Here is a 9577-nt window from a genome sequence, read left to right on the forward strand (position 1 = left end):
AAGGGTTATAGACTTTGCCTTTGGGAGGAAGGTTTAGTACCCTACTGTGGAAATAACTATTTTACTATGCAGCTCTTTTCCATCGTCTCCCCCTCAAGTTCCTTGAATTTGCCTAACATAGTAGACATTGAATAGCTTCCCTTGGGAAAACGGTTATACATAAGGTCATTCTAGAAAGGCTAGGGTGGTATGTAGTGGCATTATCATTATTGATGTGGAAATACATGAGTTATTATCAAGGATATACAAAATCAAAGAATCAGTACGTAGGAAGTGCCATAAAAAGGGCTAAACATTAATGCATTTTAATGCCTGGAGGGCACTGTTCTAAATGTTTTACACGTTATCTAATTTCATCATTTCAACAAGTAGGAATTAAGGCACTCCTATAATCTCTTTTAAAAATGAGGAAACTGAGGTATAGATACGGGGCTTCAGTAACTTTCCCACGTTTATATAAAAAGTTAGCAGCGTGATTTCAGAGCAGAAACTCTGCCTTCTGGAAGCATCAATTAATTTGAGGATTTGGGGAAATTAAACTTAAAAAAAATTATTGAGTGCTTCCTATTTGCAAGGCGTAAATTTTTTATTTTAATATAATTTCAAACGTAAAGTTCTAAGAATAATAAAAAATTCCTTTGTGTTCACCACTCTGAATATTATCACTCTCCTGTATGTATGAATATGTTTTAATCCTTTTGACAGTGAGTTGTACATATGCCTCTTGATATCAAGTGATACAATTATCAAAATCAGGCTGGGTGCAGTGGCTCATGCCTGTAATTCTCAGCACTTTGGGAGATGAACATGGGAGGATTGCCTGGGCCCAGGAGTTCAAGACCAGTCTGGGCAATATAGGGGACTACCTCCTCTGCAAAAAAAATAAGAACAAAAAAATTAGTTGGGGGTGGTGACACACCTGTAGTTCCAGCTTTTCTGGAGGCTGAGGCGGGATGATTGCTTGAGCCTGGGAGGGCGAGTCTGCAGTGAGCCATGGTGGTGCCACTATACTCTAGCCTGGGTGACAGAGCGAGACACTGTCTCCAAAAAAAAAAAAGAAAAAGGAAAAAAAAAAAGAGACAATAAACAACAACGTAATGTTATGATCAGGTCTGCAGATCTTACTCCGATTTTTACCAGTGAGTGGTCCTGATAATTTTCATAGCAAAAGAAAATCTTAGGTCATGTGTTACATTTTGTTGTGTCTGTTTAGTAACCTGAAATCTAGTCTCGTTTCTCAATTTTTGTTTTAGTGTCGATGTTTTTTGACGATCCGTCACTGGTAGTTTTGATGAGTAGGGTAATGCATTTTTGGCAGTAATACTACAGAAAATACACTGTTCTTCTCAGTGCATCACATCAGAAAGCAGATGATTTGTTTTGTCCCACTACTGGTGATATGTGCTTTGATCATTTCCTAAGGTGGTGGTGTTTGCAGGTTTCTCTATGGTAAAATTGCAGTCTTGATTGTTGGATTTACTCCTTGATTCGTGGGCTGAAGAATGGATGTGGTGTTAGCAGTCATGAAAACATTAATCTCCTTTGACTCCCCATCAGAGCTCTTTGGTAACTAGGTATCTTGTCCATGAGCAGTAATATTTAGAAAGGAGTCTTTGTTTTTTTCCTGCTCAGTAGGTCTCAACAGTGGGCTGACAATATCCAGTAAACCATGCTGTAAATAATGCTGTAAATAGATGTGCCGTCATCTAGGCTTTGTTGTTCCATTTCTTACACATAGGCAGAGCATACTTAACATAGTTTTTAAGGGACCTGTGATTTTTGAAAAGGTAAAAAGGAGCACTGGCTTCAATTGAAAGTCACCAGTTGCATAACCCTGCTCATCAAAATTACCTGCCTCCCAGGTTCAAGTGATTCTTTTACCTCAGCCTCGCGAGTAGGTGGATTACAGGCATAAGCCGCCAACGTGCCTGGCTAATTTTTGTATTTTTAGTAGAGATGGGGTTTCACCATCTTGGCTAGGCTGGTTTTGAACTCCTGACCTCGTGATCCACTCACCTTGGCCCCCCACAGTGCTGGGATCATAGGCGTGAGCCTCCGTGCCCTGCCTCATCTGCATTTAAAATCTGTTTTTACATGCTTTCTTAAACCTCATGAACCAATCACTGCAAGTTTCCATCTTTTCTTCGCAGGTTTGTCACCTCTCAGCCTTGATAGAATTAAAGAGAGTTAGGGCCTTGTTCTGGGCTAAGCTTTGGCTTAAGTGTTATTGCTGGTTTGACCCTCTATCCAGGCCATCAAAACTTTCTCCATATCAGCCATATGGCTATTTTGCTTTCTTAACAATTTGTATGTTGACTGGAATAGCACTTAAAATTTCTTGGAAGAACTTTTCCTTTGCATTCACAACTTGGCTATTTGGTGCAAGAGGCCTAGGTTTTATCCTGTGTTGACTTTTAACATGCCATTCTTACTAAGCTTAATCATTTCTACATTTTGATTTAAAGTAAGAGATGTGTGACTCTTTCATTTTTGAACACTTAGAAGCTATTTATGGTTATTAATAGGTCTAGTTGCAATATTACTGTATCTCAGGGAATAGACTGGAGCAATCAGAACACACGTGATAGTCATTAAGTGTGCTATCTTATATGTATATGGTTCCTGTTGCCCCCAAAACAGTTGGAATAGTAATATCAAAGGTCATTAATCACAAATCACAGTAACAGATACAGTAATAATGAAAAAGTTTGAAATATAATAATTACTAAAATATGACATAGAGACAGGAGTGAGCACATGCTGTTTAAAAATGGCACCCGTAAACTTGCTGGATTCAGGGTTGTCACAAAACTTCAATTTGTAAAAAACTGTAACTGTGAAGCACAATAAAGTAAAGCACCATAAAACAAAGTACGCCTGTATATGTCTGCTGTATGCAAACACATGTATTTCTTTCTCTCTGTATCTCTGTCATTGTTAAGCACTACTTCACATTATCCCAATTTTAATGGTATCCCTTTGTACTTCCCTTCTGTAGAGAGAAACCTGACTCCTGTTATTTTGTTTTTTTAATTTTTTTTCCTTTGGAGATGGAATCTCACCCTGTCACCCAGGCTGGAGTGTAGTGGTGCAGTCTCGGCTCACTGCATCCCCTGCCTCCCAGATTCAAGTGATTCTCCTACCTCAGCCCCCTGAGTAGCTGGGATTACAGGTGTGCGTCACCACACCCAACTAATCTTTTGTATTTTTGGTAGAGACGGGGTTTCACCATGTTGGTCATACTGGTCTCAAACTTCTGACCTCAGGTGATCTGCACACCTCAGCCTCTCAAAGTGCTGGTGTTACAGGTGTGAGCCACCACGCCTGGCCCTGTTATTTATGGTAAACTTGTTTAATTTTATATATACAGAAAGTGGTTTAAGATTTACTAGGCTGGGTGGCTCAAGGCTGGGTGCAGTGGCTCATGCCAGTAATCCCAGCACTTTGGGAGGCCAGGGTGGGTGGGTCACTTGAGGTCAGGAATTTGAGACCAGCTTGGCCAACGTGTTGAAACCCTGTCTCTACTGGAAAAAACAAAAATTAGCTGGGCATGGTAGTGGGTCCCTGTAATCTAGCTACTTGGGAGGCTGACGCAGGAGGATTACTTGAACCTGTGAGGTGGAGGTTACGGTGAGCTGAGACAGTGCCACTGGTCTCCAGCCTGGGTAACAGAGTGAAACTCTGTGTCAAAAGAAAAAAAAAAAAAAACGATTTACTTACCCCATGGTAAAAACCCTAGTATTTAGTTATTTACTTACAGTTCTTTTTTTGTCATTAACTAAATTGTGTTTAATATAAATAGTTGAAAAGTTGACATTTATCCTTATACAAAATACGGCATACTACAAATAGTCCCACACTTGACATTTTTCACTTAAAATATCTTGGAGATCACTCCACATGAGTTGATTACTTTCCTCATTTGTTTTATGAGTTATGTGGTAACCCTGTTGTATAATTGAAACAGTTTAGTTATTCTCCTGGTTATGGGCAGTTAGGTTACTTCCAATGATTACATTATAAATAATGCTATGGTAAATAACATTTTATATGTGTATTTTTGTACTGTTGCAGGTGGTGTGTGTGTGTGTGTGTATATATGTATGTATGTGTGTGTGTGTGTATATATATATATATATATATATATTCATTCCTCCCCCCACCCCCTGCTTTAGGGACAGGGTTTTACCCTGTGGCCCAGACTGGAATGCAGTGGTGCAATCATAGCTCACTGCAACTTAGAACTCCCAGGCTCAAGTGATTTCTCAGCCTCTGACTTTTGAGTAGCTAGAACTACAGGCATGTGACACCATACCTGGTTAATTTTTTTTTTTTTGGAGATGGAGTCTTGCTCTGTCAACTGGGCTAGAGTGCAGTAGTGTGATCTTGGCTCACTGCATCCTCCCCCACTGGGTTCAAGTGATTAAAAATTAAAAAAAATTTTTTTGTGGAGATGAGGTCTTGCCATGTTGCCTAGGCTGGTCTCATACTCCTGGCCTCAAGTGACTCTCCTGCCCCAGCCTCCCAAAGCACTGGGGTTATAGGCATGAGCCATTGTGCTGGCCGGGGCTACATTTCTTGAAATGGAATTGCTGGGTCAAAAGACAAATACTGTTTTATAAGATATTGATGAGTTTTCCTTCTAAAAGAGAATTCTAACTTGCATTCTTACCTGTGGTGTATGAGAGTTTCCTGACCCCTTTGCCAACAGACTGTGTTTACTTTCTGAGTACTTACTAATTTTTATAAATCTGAATGTTGAGAGTTAGTATCTTATTGTAATTTTATTTTTAATTTTTTTGCTATTTAAAAAATGTGTCAAAGGTGAACAAAATTGGACAGATATTTAAAAAATTTCATTCAGTTCTCATTCAGGATATAAGGACACATTTTAAATGAGTAATAACTATTTTAGTAGGTAAAGGAGTCCAGCGTGAACTGAGGTCAACTTTTAGTTACACAGAGGATGTTTTATAGAGAGAATGAGGAAGTTGATGAGGGTAGTCACCAGGGACCAAGTAGTGTCTGGGAAGTGAAAAAAGAGTGTAAATACAGTTAGACCACCTGTCTGCTAGCTGCCACTTTTTAATGTTAGAATTTTATCCGCTCATGGAGACTGGGAGACAGAGGCCTTATCCCAAATATTGACTGGAACAAACAGTAAATTCTTTAGACAGCATTGAGGTTTCTTAGGCCTGCACTTAAGGTGGAGACAGGGTCATCATAGAGACGTGGTCTTGAGCTGATAGGAGCGATGTTAGTGTTGTTCAGTTCTTTATAGACCAAGGTTGAGGCCTAATTGAGAAGGTGCCTGGCTCAAGTTTGGTCAGGGAGAGAATCTTTTTTAGTCATAAAATATATAATGTAAAATTTACCACTCCTAATCTTTTTTTTTTTTTTTTTTTTTTTGAGACAGAGTCTTGCTCTGTCACCCAGCTGGAGTGCAGTGGCACAATCTTGGCTCACTGCAACCTCTGTCTCAGGGGTTCAAGCGATTCTTCTGCCTCAGCCCTCCAAGTAGCTGCGATTATAGGCATCCGCCACCAGGCCTGGCTAATTTTTGTATTTCTAGTAGAGATGGGGCTTCGCCAGCCAGGCTGGTCTCAAACTCCTGAGCTCAGGTGATCCACTCGCCTTGGCCTCCCAAAGTGCTGGGATTATGGGCATGAGCTACCACGCCTGGCCCACTTTCATCATTTTTAGATGTGCAGAAGTGTTGGCATTAACTATATTCACAGTATTGTGCAATCATCACCACTATACAGTGTTACAACTTTTTCATCATTCAAAACAAACTCCATACCTCTCATCCCAGCTGTTGTTAATTTTTCTTCTACCTTCTGTCTGTATGAATTTGTATATTCTAGATTCTTCATATAAATGAAATTATACAATATTTGTCCTTTTGTCTTTGGCTTATTTCATGGTATAGTTTTGCATTTCTCTGGTTATGCATGAAGTTGAACAACTTTTCATATGTGTAGAGTCTTTAAGAAAATCTTTATGAATAGTCTATTCATGTCTTTTAGCCATTTCTCTTGTGCCTTTGGTCTGTCCCCTTTCCCCTCAATTTTTGAGTTCTTTGTATTAGATGTGTTAGTTCTTTCATTTATATTAAAGATGTTTTCTTCCATCTTGTCAGTTAGTGAGGTTTTTCCTCTGCCATTGTATTCTCTAAGTAATTATGATTTGTATATGTGGAAGCTATTGATTTCAATATGTTTAATTTTTTATGTATCCTGCCTTACTGAAGTTTTGAGTTAATTCTGTCATTGATTTCTGAGGTTTTCCAGGTATACTCTCATTTACAAAAATATATATTTTTTCTACTACTCTTCTAATTTTTATACTTCTCATTGATTTCTCTTGTCTAACCGCGTTGTTTGTTTAGTACTTATAGTATAATGGTGAATAATAGTGAATCTAGTGGACCATATTATTGTTGTTGATGATGTTTCTTGAAGCATTAGTAAGATGCTTCATTTTAGGTCTTTATCATATTATTATGATACGGAGATTTCAACTAAATCTGTTTTCTCTCAATTTTCTGTTTTTTCCCTTTATTGCCTATTTTGAGTGCTGTTTTTAAAAAAATCAGGAATGATTATCTGTGTTTTTTTTTCTTTTAAAATCATTAGCAATATTATGATTTTTCAATTTGTGTCTATTTGGTATAATTTCAATTAATGCAGACCTTAAAAAATACAGTAGTCCCTTATTCCTGGTTTCACTTTCCAAGGTTTCAGTTACCTATGGTCAACTGTGTTCTGAACATACTAAATGCTGCATTCCAGAATTAAAACATTTTGTAAGTTTTAAATTACACACCATTTTGAGCAGCATGATGAAAGCTTGCATTGATGTGCTCTGGCCCGCCTGGGACAGGAATTATTGCTTTTTCAAGTGTATTTATCTATAACCTACCTGTCAATCAGTTATCAGATTGACATCACAAGAAAAATGGTAAGTACTTTAAATAAGATATTTTGAGAATAAGGTATTTGGACAGGGAGAGAGGGCAACTACATTCACATAACTTTTTTGCATTGTATTGTTGTTTGTTCTGCTTTATCATTGTTCTCATGCTGTGTCTGATTTATAAATTAAACTTTATTATAGGTATGCATGTAGAGGTAAAAACAGTATATACAGAGTAAGGACACTATCCACCATTACATGCATCTGCGGGGTTTATGGAGTGGGGTGGCAGTTGGAGTGTATCTCCTGTGTATAAGGGGGACTACTGTACTAAAACAAAGGGAGATGTAGAATATTAAATTTACTTGACCTTTTCAAATAAATCATGATTTTTGTGTTGTGGTAAGTTGTTCTCCACCTGTGGTATTAATTTATTATATGTTTGCAGAGGTGTGGAGATGGCAATGTGTACATATATGTTGGTTCCATTCCATTTTGGTTTAGAGAAACTATAGGCTGTTGAGTTTAGCTCTAGTTTCTAATTCCAATTCTTGTACTTACTTTTCTGTGACCTTGGGCACATTACTTCACATGTCTTAGCCTTAGGTTTTGGTGTATATAAAGAGCCAGCAGTGGGCAGGTAAGAACTTGGGAGACAACACAAAACTCACAGGCAGGACGGATCTAGGTTTTGTGAGGTCGGCAGCTGGTATTTTAGGGACCTTCTTTAATAAAATTACAAATAGACATCAGGGCTTAGTTAAAATTAGAAGCTTAAATTGCGAGCTTCTGAAACTTTTATATTATTAGCTTTGTGTTAACTTTGCCTGTGCCTACAGAAGTGTTTTGAGAGTTAATTGAGATAAAACAGATAAAACATTTCACAGAGTGCCTAATTTCAGGTAGTAACTATTAAGATAGAGTCTCTGTATTACTGTTATTAAAAGGAGAGCCTACTTTGAGCGTAAAAAGCAGAGTTTTGTTCAGCAGTTCTAGAGCAGTAGGCCTTAGGACATGTATTCCTAGAGTACCATTGACTCACATTTTGAGAAACAGTTTTTAGGAATATGTTGGCTTTGATTTTGCCTATTCAAATGAAGTAAGCAAAGGTAGATGCTTACTTGAGATTTGGTTGGTCAGTTTTTGATCCTCAATGGCATTTTCATTATCCAGTATAGATGTACCTAATATATAAATGGTAATGCTACAAGAAAAGTTGATGTCTCAATTTAAAAATACCTGTCTAGAATCCATGACTAGAACTTAAAACTCCAGCTGTTAGGGTTGTAGGAATCAGGTAGTCTTGTTTCCCTGTTTTCTCTTTATTGACTTAAAAAAACAAAACAAAACAAAACAAAACAAAAAAAACCCAACAGCAGTTTTATTCTTAAGAGCACGATAAGTTCCTGTGTATCCTATCTCTCCTGTAAACTTCCTCCTATTAACCTCTTGAGTTAGTTCAAGCTCTAGCTTTTGAAACTATTATTATTACATTATTATTAACTAAATTCTGTAGTTTACATGGGGGAATCACCTTTTGTGTTGTACAGCTATGTGAGTTTTGACAAATGCATAGTGTTATGTATCTACCATAACAGTATTATACTGAATAGTTTCACTGCCCTGAAAATGCTCTGTGCTACACTTATTCATCCCTCCACCCACACCCCAGAACTCCTGTCAGTCATTTATCTTTTTACTGTTGGTCATATGCTCAGTCTCCCCTACTGTGAACTTCCTGCAGCAGAGTGGAACATTTGCAGTTGATGAGCCTAGATTGACACATTATCACACCAAGATCCATAGTTTGTTAGGGTTCCCTTTTGGTATTGTACATTCTATAGGTTTGGACAAATTTATAATGACATGTATCCACCATTATAATATCATACAGAGTGGTTTTACTGCCCTAAAAATCCTCTGTGCTTCACCTGTTCATCTTTCTCTTCCCAACAGCCCCTGGCAATCACTGATTTGTCTCCATAGTTTTATCTTTGTAGAATGCCACGTAGTTGGAATCATATAGCTAGTAACCTTTTCAGATTGGCTTCTTTCGTTTATTAATAGGCATTTACATTTTCTACATGCCTTGTCATGGCTTGATAGATTTTTTTTTTTAAAAGCACAGAATAATATTTAATTGTCTGGATATACCATGGTTTATCAGTTTACCTACTGAAGAATGTAAGTTTTGGCAATTATAAGTAAAGTTGTTATAAAATATCTGGGTGTAGGTTTTTGCGGGGACGTAATTTTTCACCTCATTTGGGTAAACATCAAGCATGATTGCTGGATCTTTTTTTTTTTAAACTCTCAGAAAGTGTGTAAAGAGGCAGATTGCTGGATCTTATTAAGTTGTATTTAGTTTTATAAGAAACTGTCAAACTGTCTTCCAAAGTGATTGTACCATTTTGATACACAGATGACAAATAACCATGTGAAAAGCTACCAAAATATGTCATAGAGAGTTGAAAACTAAAACAGTTAGCTATACCTATTAGAATGAAGTCCAAAACAGAGAACATCTACATTGATTTATTGACTTTACTCAGAATGGCCTGTTGTATCCCTTTTTTTGCTGAGGATGGTAGTGTTAAATCTTACAGATGTTCTCTTTTTGTCTTATGCCTTTTTTTTTTTTTTTTTTTTTTTTTTTTTT

The 9577-nt window shown here is 37.4% G+C and overlaps 1 protein-coding gene across 3 annotated transcripts in view; it reads left to right on the forward strand.

Annotated features, from left to right (window-relative positions):
• BRWD1 (bromodomain and WD repeat domain containing 1) overlaps window positions 1-9577 on the forward strand; it is a 137922-nt gene that overhangs the window by 70652 nt on the left and 57693 nt on the right. The window lies entirely within an intron of this gene.

Source organism: Sapajus apella, unplaced genomic scaffold (genome assembly GCF_009761245.1).
Source record: "Sapajus apella isolate SASKATOON/1434 unplaced genomic scaffold, GSC_monkey_1.0 scaffold8, whole genome shotgun sequence".
Taxonomy (NCBI): domain Eukaryota; kingdom Metazoa; phylum Chordata; class Mammalia; order Primates; family Cebidae; genus Sapajus; species Sapajus apella.